The sequence below is a fragment of the Puma concolor genome, chromosome B4, assembly GCF_028749965.1.
Source record: "Puma concolor isolate L17-30 chromosome B4, mPumCon1.1.hap2, whole genome shotgun sequence".
Taxonomy (NCBI): Eukaryota; Metazoa; Chordata; class Mammalia; order Carnivora; family Felidae; genus Puma; species Puma concolor.
The window spans coordinates 62406573-62417078 of record NC_141673.1 but is presented as its reverse complement, the minus strand read 5'-3'; the positions used below and the strand labels follow the sequence as shown (position 1 = coordinate 62417078).

At 53.8% G+C, this 10506-nt stretch overlaps 1 long non-coding RNA gene across 3 annotated transcripts in view; it reads left to right on the top strand.

Moving 5' to 3' along the window:
• Positions 1 to 10506, top strand: part of LOC147579126 (uncharacterized) — a 36715-nt gene that overhangs the window by 22676 nt on the left and 3533 nt on the right. For all 3 annotated transcript variants that reach the window (XR_015253587.1, XR_015253588.1, XR_015253586.1), the window contains exon 2: positions 10198 to 10500. This is a non-coding gene — a long non-coding RNA (uncharacterized LOC147579126). The remainder of the gene's footprint in view (positions 1 to 10197; positions 10501 to 10506) is intronic.

Here is a 10506-nt window from a genome sequence, read left to right as displayed (position 1 = left end):
ATTATTGTGTCCGTGTGGATCCAGTTGCCTATTTAAATACAGCAAGCGGGGCGGGGTGGGGGCGGCGGCCGAGCAGCGAGCGGGCGGCGGGAGAGAGAATGTCCCCCCCCCCCCCCCCCCTCGCCTCCTGCGCGCGCGAGAGCAGCTCGGGGCCTCCGGGCGAGGCTCGCGCGGGCTGGGCCGGGCGGGCCGGGGGCCGAGGCCGGGGCCCGGGGCCGGGGGAGGGGAGGCGGGGGCGGGCCCTCCCCGGGCGCTGTGAACTTTAGCTGGGCCGCCGCCTGTCAGCCCCAGAAAGCGTTAAAGGTGCAGCAGCCCGCGCCAGCCTCCGCAGCCGCCTTTGTACGCGTGATTTATGACTTCAATCTTGGTTCACCGAGAGTTCACACGGCTTTCGCTGCTGTTGAAGGTTAAAAGATGGTCTTCGCTTGACAAGTGGGACTATTGAAAATTCCTTCTTCTTCGTTTTTTTTTTTTTTTTTTTAAAGAAGCGAAGAGCGGAGGCTCAGAAGAGAGAAAATTTGGGGGGAGGGGACAGGAGTTGCAGGTGGGGAAAAAATGGTAGATCAGGAAAGTTTGTTCCCCTACTTTAGGATTTTTTCGTAGCTAAGATTTTGGAGTACGTTGGGGAGGCGGGTAGAGAATAGGAGGAGCTAGGGAAGGGATTTAATGATCTCTGGAGGCCAAAGGAGTGGCATTTTAAGAGAACGCAAGTCGTGCTTCCACAATTAATTATCTGGATAATTTGGATCACGCCTAACTGATCCCTCTCTTGAGACGAAAAGTGGGGCCAGGGAAGGAGCTTGAAGTGAAGGGTGGATGTGTGGTCCCCATGGCAGTGGGTGCCCCCTGGGTGTGCCGCGCTGACCATCCACCTAGGCCAGAAGCAGATTTTCAAGCACATCCTTGCACCCACAGGTTTGGAAGAGTGCTTTAGGTCCGCTTGTGCCAACTCCCTTCATCCTGAGATGTAGCCTCACATGCAGATTTGGTGCAACTGCTGAGGCTGATGGGAAAATCATAGAATTGGGATTGAAAATTCTTTCTAATGCCAGATCCTCTTGGCCACTGGCCACTTGCTCCTTCTTCCTTCTAGAATATTGAAGAAGGTGGTTCCACAGCAGAGATGGTGGTCAAGGGTCTCCTAATGGCCAGAAGATAATAAGGCCCCTTTGTGGTCTAAGGCATTGAATTTGGGGAGAAACAGGAATCTCTCCTTTTCAGATTCCCTGAGAGAGAGGAGATCTGGAGCTGGGAGGGTCTGAGTAGCTCTTTGAGCTTCCTTTAAGAGATTTAAAAAATGGGAACTTGGAATTATGGGTGTTGGAGAGGAGAGCAGCAGGGAGCTGGGTCTGGGGGTGGGTATGCCTCCTTGGCCCTGTTTAGGCCCCACCACCAAGACATCCCATGTAGATGTCTTCTCAGTAGGTCAGCGTCAGCCCCTCGAACCCAGACCCTGGAGCCAACAGCATCCACACTAGAAGGGGTACTCCCTGTTTCTCTTCCCACCTAGAACTGGAAGATCTTCTACCACCATGAGGCCTCCTAGCCAATCCTCATGAGAAGGGAGGAGAGAGAGGGAGAAGAGACACCCATCTTTGTATAAAAAGCAGAACAGGCAGCAGGGGCCAGAGAGACCACAGAAATCCAGGGTCTAGGTTCTGAGGTCCCTTTGGCAGGGTAGAATGGGGAGGAAGTGTGGCCCTGTGTTTAGAAGCATGGGGGGTGGGTAATAGCCGTAAGGGGGAACCCACCAAGGAGCTCATGAATCTCTTCCACGTTCTGGTTGGGAAGCAGAGGAATGATCTTCAGGGCCTCTAGAAGTAATGGCCGCAATGCAGTCCCCTTCCCACCCCCTCCAACTGAATTCCTCCCTGGGAAATAATTTCAGCGGGCTTGTGCTTATCTGCAAGTCTGGAATAATTATGAATTATTAATTCATAATTAAGACCGTTGACTGTGGCCGTTGCTCTCCAGTGGGCTCATTTATTTCCTTCTCCTCTGTGAAGCACAGGGCACCCTCTGTTAGCCCCTGCCCTCAGAACAAGCAAACTGAGGCCTGGTCCTCTGGAAGGCAGCCCTTGAACTCGGCCCCTGTGTGGAACGGTTGCCGCATTACCAGTCAGGTCATGTTTGCACCTCGCAGAGTGTTTGCGCTCCATTAACCACCACCCACTAACTTCAGATTTCAAAGCGCTTTGTAGGCCTGGCTCCTAGAAAGGTGGAGTGGAGACTGTGAGTGAGACTCCAACGAGAGAAGCAGGTTGGCCGAGCTGTGTGTGGAGACAGGGGGTAAGGCCTGGTGGCAAAGGACACCCAGGTGCGACAATCCAAGTTATCTGGGATCAAGGGTGGGCCTCCTGCCTCCCCTGCCCTAGGACAAGCTGGTCTCCCTCAGCCCTCCGGAGACCCCTGAATACTGGCCCCTCCTTTTCTTGGCCTCCCTTTCCTCCTACCCCACTCCCTTGAGGTGGCAAAGGCTTCAAGATACACCATGCTCTTGGATGTTTGGGGGTGGGGAGTGGGATCTGCCCGTTGTTTCACATCTGTAAGGGCCTAGAGAGGGAGAAAATTGTCTCCTGTGAGATAATTTCCATCCGAATCCCTGCCTGCAGCTCACCTCCCCCTGCACGGAGACATTTTCTTCATCCCCTCTTCTCTCCTTCCCTGCCCTCTGAGAATGCTGACCGGGATAGGGGTGGTGGAGGGGGGGTGGAGGCAGAGGCAGTTCCCAGAGTTGCATCTAGAGAAAGGCAGAAGGTAGAAAATGAAGGAGGGGGTTCAAACCTCCTATTTCCTGAGAGTTTTAACCTCTGTTCCTCAAACCCAGATCCGCACCCCAATCCAGGGCCTTCCCTCCTCCTTCCCCCAACTCTGCCTCATGGAGGCAACGCCTCCCTCACGCTGTGACTGCCCTGAGAACTTTACTCTGAGAACACCGCCACCTTTCACAGGACGTGTGGGGACCCAGCCCCTGTGACTCGCTCAGTGCCCGCCTGGTCCAGAGGGGACCTGTGGCCCGGCCAGCACATGGCCATTTCATGTCCCAGTGGAGCAGGCCGTGGAGACATCTCAGCTGCCATCCCAGACCTCAGCTGCTCTTTTCCCAAGTCACTCCAGCATCCTTGGTCTCCCCCAAGCCAGGAGGCAGGTAGGAAGCCCCTCTGGAGAGTCCCCGGGAGTTGGCGAGCATATTTTAATTTACTGTCTGATGGCAAATAAAGAGACCTTGGGAAAAAGGGAAGGAGCGACTGCGCCCAGGCGCCCTCCCCACCCGCCCCTCCTCTGGACATTGGCTTTCTCGATGAAACAGTGCGCTGTTGTTCTTGGACAACCATTCCCCACCATCTCCGTTCGAAGGGTTTGAGTTTCACCCTCCGTTCACCCCCATTAATCACCCCGGCCGCTAAACATCACCCAGCCCCCTCTGGCCCTTTCTCTTCTTCTTGCCCTTAGTATTCATGGCGGGCATTCCTCACTGCTGCGTGCCTCACAAAGACCCCTCCTCTGACACAAGGTCCCTCCCCCTCTCCAGCTACCCGGTCCTGGTCCTCGGTGGGCACAACTCACCTTTCCCAGCGTTCTGATTGCCGGCTCCCGCTCCTGAACCCCGTCCCCCGGCTTTCTCCACCACCACTGCCCCCTTCCCTTGCCACACCTTCTTCCTCTTGGTACCTCCGGTCATCCCCACACACCCCGGCCCCTCCCCCCACAGCCCTCTTTTCTCCGAGCTCCATCCACATGCCCCCTTCTTGTCTCCCTTGCCTTTCCCCTCCCCAAGATGATCCCCAGGCCCTTCCCATACTAGCTTTGAAGCCCTTCCAGCCCGGAGAATCTGGGAGAATCTGTAACAGTGGTTACAGCACAGGCTCTGAGTTCAAATCCCAGAGCCGTCACTTGCCAGTTTGTAGAACCCGAGGCAGATTCCTTCACCTCCCTGAGCCCTCCATAAAATGGACATACCCACTGACCTCACAGAGTTGTGTAGATCCGATTAAATTTTATTTGCATAGATCCGAGCATTCAGCAGGGGCTTGATAAATGGTAGTTATTAATATTAGAAGCTTCTGGTAAGGGGAATAAAGGATGCTCTTCAGATTCCAATAAAAGTGAAGGGATTGTCCCCTCCACCACCTGAAAGGGAGTGAAAAAATTACATAGTCACACAGAGGAGCAGGGCCCCCTCACCAGGGAGCCATACTCTCCTATTAGCCCCGGAGGGTCTCATCTGTTGCCGCACATTGGAACCCACTGGGGAGCTTTAAAAAATACTGATGCCCGGGTCCCCCCCTCCAGGGATTCTGATTTGGTTGGCCTGGAGTAGTGCCTAAGCATCTGGTTGGAAAACTCTTCTGGTGATGCTAATATGCAGCCTGGGGTTGAGGTATGGGCCCTAGGAGGTGATATGGGAGGCGAGAGGCTGCCAGCTGAGAGCTCTTCTAAGTGTGGGCATTTTCGCAGCCTCAGCCCTCATTGTCTCATTGGGGGAGGGTGCCACTTAGCATTGGCTTCTCTGGACACTTCAGAATTTTAGAGACTCTCATCTTTTTCATTTCCTACCATCACTAGGGTTTTGAAAGGGGCCTCCCCAAGAGGAAACGGGAATGGACAGATTGACCTCGGAGAGGCCCCTCTCTCCTCAAAAAAGCATCCGGTCCCAGACCACCAGTGACAGAGGCAGAGGCAGCCAGTAGGAGAATTTGTAGTTCCATAGTAAATGGAATTTCTACCTGGTTGCTACAATAATAGGCCAAGCAATTAGGATACAAGTTTCCAGGATCTTTTCCTATATTTCCAAAAAGATAAATCACCCCCAGGAACAGAATCTGCATATTGTAATTAACTGATAAATATTTCATGCCTGATTCAAACTTTCTCCTCTTCTATTTAATGGCCACAAACTTGAGCACAGAGGAATCAGGGGAGTGAGGAGAGGGAGGGAAGGGAGGCTCCGCTTTGGCTTTGGGGGAGGGAGAACCTGTCTCAGCTGCCTCGTTGTTGACTTTCCTCCTGTTCCTTTAAGGAAACATTGCTCACCCGGAGAAAATTGGGTTGCAGGTGGTAGAGGGTGTTGGCCCCCCCCCCCAGACCTCCCCCAGGGGAGGCCAGTTTCTGGTGACCCCCCGGGGCACCGGGGGTGGCAGGCTTGGGAGTCCAAGGGCTCACTGTCTGAATACAAGCACCACTTTGCCATTTATTAACCAGTTGGCTTTAGGCCATTTACTTAATTTATCTGAAACTCAGTTTCTTCATCTGTGAAACAGGCGTAGCAATCTTTTCCTTGTAGGACTGCCTGTGCCCAGCACGTTCTCTAATACATGCTATTATTATCAGCAGGAACAACTTATAATAAACAGTCACCCCCCCCCAGCACTGTACCCATTCCTTTGCCCTACTCCATTCACCCCAGTGTTGAAGGCACTTAAGCAATTAAATGCTTACCCTGAATGCAGCAAATACGTATCTCATTTAATCAACAGAACAACCCTATGAAAGGAGCGTGTTATTATCCCTATTTATTGTGTTGTGCAAATGAGGGAGCTGGGGCTTGTAGAACTTTCTGTCTCACCCAGCTAAGTGGAGAAGAGCACAGACGGTGTGGTTTTACATTGGGGCTCTGCTGTTCAATGAATAGCTGTGGACGCAGCATAAGCTCCTGAAATTAACTGAAGTCTCAGTTTCTACATCTGTAAATTGGAAACATTCATGGTACCTCCCTGGAAGGTCATTGGGAGAGATGCATGTACGAGGCCCAGCTCAGTACTGGCACACAGTAGGCGCCCAGTAAATACTAGCCGGCATCTCCAACATCACCATTGTCATCACCATCACCATCACCATTATACCACCAGTGGCATTCCTGGTGTCTCCTGCTCTTTGGTGGTGTTGGGAGGTTAAGTGTGTGTGAGGGTTCTCCACAGGCCACAGAGCAACTCTCTCATTAACTCCCCCACCCCCCACGCACACTTCAGTACCCAGGACTTGGGAAAAAGGACACTAAACAGATTATGACTCCATTTCGGGAATTAAATCAAAACTCAAGACTAACTCAATTTGGTTCCTGACGAGAGAGAAAGGTTAAAAGGGAGTGAGGAGGCGTCTGGGTGTGCTCTCAGAATTGTAATTGGTTCTGGATCCTTGCCCCCGGCCCCTCTGCAGGGCCAGCCCCCCCCCCCCGCCCCCCCCATGGGGATCCCTTGGGTTGAAGGAGTGGAAGAGCCTTAGAACTCTGTGTCACCCGGAAGTGGGTGAGGGGGCTGGGAAATCGTCTGAGAACATTTCCCCAAGAAGGATTCTCTCCTCACAGCCCTGAGTCAGCCTAGCCCTGGATTGAAGGGGATCCCAAGACAGGATAAGGAATGAGGTTTAGGTGAGTGGGCGGGTCTCAGTAGAGTGGAGGAAGGGTCCTGCTCCAGGCGGCCACCTCCCTGGAGAAATGTCGCGCTGCTGTGCTTCTCTTTAAACACACGTTAGCAACGCTGACTGCCATCTCTTACTTTCAGGTATACTTATTAGACACCCCAAAACATTATATGACATGCGGACGTGCATAAACATATGTTCTGTGTGTGGATATCCACCCAGCTCTCATTCCGAGCAGTACATTAGCCTGTATTCTTCTGAGCACTGTGAACTAAAAGTGAAAATCAATTTCAGCTTAAGGGAGACGGTAATTTCCCCCCCCGTGTTTTCTCCTTGGCTGTTAACACTCTCCATCCAGGCTTGGAAAGACCATTATTTCCTATTATACAGAAGGGGAAACTGAGGCTGGAGACAGATGAGTGAGTGGCTTGTTCAGAATCACAGTTGCAGCATAGGACCCAAGGATGATTTCAAAACAGAAACCGAGGTCTCCGAGGGAGAGAGGGCAGGGAGAGACCCCATCTCAGCCCTGACCCGGAGGCCGCAGGCCTCTCCAAAGCCAGGTGGGTTGGGGGCCCCGCGCCTTGGAGGAGGGACTCCCGGGCTAGCCAAACAGCCAGCCTCGGGCGAGAGCGTCGCCAGCGCGTCCTCATTCCGCGATTACTGTCAGGGGACCATCCATCAGCGCCGCCCGGGACGCTCAGCCCAGACTGCCCGCCGCCCGCCGGGGTCTCTCCAGATCGCATTAGCGAGGGGAGAGGGCGCGCTTTGGCACCACTGCGGGGAGGGGGACCTGGGCAGGCCCCAAGGCTGCTCTGGGATCCCCCTCCTCCCAGCTCCAGCCCTGGAGCCTAAGGGCGCTGAAGGGGGCGCTAGAACCAGCGAGGGGCAGGGAGGGGAGCCCCAATACGGAGGCTCCGGGGAGGGGGCCGGGGCATGCTGGGAGGAATGGCCAGAAGCAGAAAGAGAAACACCTGTAAAGGGCGAAACAGGAGCAAGTTGGCTGGCGCGGGTGGGGGGGAGGCACTGAGCAGGGGTGCAGAGAATGGGAGAGAATTCGTGGGAGAGAAGGGTTTTACTGGGGGGGGGGGAGGAGAATTTGGAAAAAAGAAGAGAGCAATCAAACAGGTTGCTGGGAACCTTAGGGATAAGCTAGGGCAGCCCCCTCACATTACATACACATGGAGAAACTGAGGCCCAAATGGGGGGAGCCCGTATCCAAGGCCGACTCCAGCTGCTGGCTGGCCTAGCTTTTGGCCCCCAGGCTCATTTATTCAGTCAACACATGAGTTTTGAGTGTCTGCATTGTGCTGGGCCCCGGGGCTGCCTAAAGGATGCAGGACCAGCTCCTGCCTTCCAGAAGCTGCAGTCTGTCCTGGGCAGGGGGAAGGGGCCTGACCACCCAGAGGAGCTCCCTCACCTGCAGCCAGGAGGGGTTCTAGGAGCCCCACCTCTTCTGGCCTTTCCACCCCCCTTGCCCTCTGCTGCTGTGCATCCATTCTCACGGCCTGTGGCAGCTCCATAGAGGAACCCCTTCCTTCATGCTCCATGGGGCTCCCCAGGAGCTGAGACAGGTGCTTGGAAGTTTGGCCAACTTCTTTTGCCTCCCGTGGTCCACAGACTAGACCTGAAAGCAAGACCCTTATTCCTTGCTCAGTTAGTCTTCTGGGGATGGGCGACATCCCACAGTAACCGTGAGATCAAAGCAGGCTGTGGTAGGCAGGACTGAGGAACTTGTCCATGAAGCACTTCCGGGTTCCACAGTCTGGAATCATTTTTTGCTGGGACTCTAAAGCAGCTGTCCTTTCCTGAGGGCGGGGCTGGCAGCATCTTCCAGGGAAGGACTTGCCCTCCTCAGTCAGATTCTCCAGTGCCCGGTGTGAGGCTTTGTGCAGTTTGAGAGAACCTGGTCCCTGTCCGTGGGGTTTGTGCTCTAGACACAGATGAGCTGACATGTCCCTGGCTTCCCCACAGTCCCTGCGACATCATGGCATCCCCAAATCCTCTGCAGGCTCAGGTCATCTCCTTCCTCCTGCCTCCGGGGGACCTGAGTGGTTCCATCAAACCCCTCACGAAACCTCTCTCCTCAAGCCTGTTCCCAACAAACAGGATGTGTCTCCCTCCTTCCCCATTGTCCAGCATCATCGTTTTGACTTGACTTGGGATTTTGTCGTGACCAAGGCCGAAGCGGCACACCTTTTCCACAAACATCCCTCCCTCCAAGTCATACTCACCCAATCTTCAATGGCCAGGCAGCGAGTGGGGACAATCTCTCTCCAAGAGCTCTGGAAACTTCTCTTTCCTCTATCTGAAACAAGCTCTCTTTTATGCTCTGAGGTTGTGGTGGTTGTTTGACAGAAGGGACCAGCTTTCATCCACAGCCCAGGTTGGATTTAGAGGGAGGCATATGTGAGAGTTTCCAGTCCAGAATCTTTGCCTCTGTGCCAGTCCCCAAGGCGGTGTGAGGCTCAGGAAGGGAGAGACATGAGCAGAGGAGGACATGAGCAGATTATCAGGGATGGGGCCCCCAGAGGGCAAGAGAGGTGGACACTCTTCAAGTTCCAGACCAAAGACCCACAGGCGAATTTCAGCATTATTCCTTACTGCAGGCAAAGTGAGGCCCTCGGGATCTAGTCCAGTGGAAACGCCTGGGAAAAAGGCTATTGCTGCAGCCTCTGACACTTTCTCCAGAGGAGGATGTCAGGAGCGGTTTTGGAAGCTGAGAGGTTGGGCATAGACTGAAGAAATTCTTCCAGGGGCATGTAGACGAGGACATAGAGCGTCCAGCCCAGCAAAGCATCCAAGGAAGGAGGCCTGGGCAATAACTCTCTGTGTCTCTGTACTAATTCCACACATATTGTCTCGCGTGATCCTTGGTGCTGGGTTCAGCGCCTGGCACAGAATACACGCTTGTTGTACAAATGGATGAATGAGGAGCCGTGGGAGGAAGGTCACGCTCCGCGCTTATAGATGAAGAAACAGAGGCACAGAAAGGTTAAATGACTGGCTCAGGGTCACGTGTCTTGTCACGGGCAGGGCTGAATTGCAGTGGAGAGCCACTTTGGTGGTCGGGAGAGGTGGAGAGGAGGGAGGCAGGAAGGGAAGGAATAAACTATCAGATGCACATGGAGGGGAGTGGGGCACAGAGGAGAGCTCCGTAAAGATGCAACACTCTGAGAAAGATAGCTTTAAGACCACGCACCTTTTCAGATGCCTCTTTGGAGGGAGAGGGTGGTGGCACCTGGGTGGCTCAGTAGGTTAAGCGTTGGACTTTGGCTCAGGTCATGATCTTGCTGTTTGTGAGTTTGAGCCCTGGGTCAGGCTCTGTGCTGACAGCTCAGAGCCTGGAGCCTGCTTTGGATTCTGTGTCTCCCTCTCTCTCTGCCCCTGCCCTGCCTGCATTCTGTCTGTCTCTTTCTCTCTCAAAAATCAATAAACATTAAAAAAAAATCTTTAAAAAAAGGATGCCTCTTTGAAGGCTGATCTGTAGCATATGCACAGCCTTGCAAACAACATGGACAGGTCAAGGGGGAGAACAGACCACTGAAGACCAAGAGAGAAAGCTGACCCTGTCAACTTTCCAGAGTCTGGACACCTGGCCACAGACCTTTGCTAGCCCCTAAATGCTGTGTGACATCAGACCAGCCACACCCCTCTCTGGCCCTCTAGAGAACGGAGATACCAGATGAGGAGGAGGGTGCAGAGGGGACGGAAGGGCCAGGTCAGCGTCCTCAGCATAGCCATTGCAGGCATTAGGTTCCTGCTTCCCTGGATCTATTCTTTGTTGCTGCTGTGGTTGTTTTGTCCCGTTTTAATTATTTTATGTCTTTTGAATAGGAAATACATGTACGTGGTTGAAAACTCAAAAGGCACCAAAAGTGATACAGTGACAAGTAAGTCTCACTCCCAGGCCACCCAGGTCCTGTCTCCATTATTACCACACCAACCACTATCTTGTATCCGTCTCCAAAGATACTTTCTACCTCGCCTGGCTTGTCCCCTGAAGTCACCTCAAAGCTGAGCTGAGCACTGGGGATTTGAGGAGAAGTGCTAAAGGCCCGCACGTGGACCGGTGGGGTCTGGGGCACCAAATGCTGTCAGTCTCCCCTCCCACGCCCTAGGAACTTGGGAGCCTTGCAGGTGACA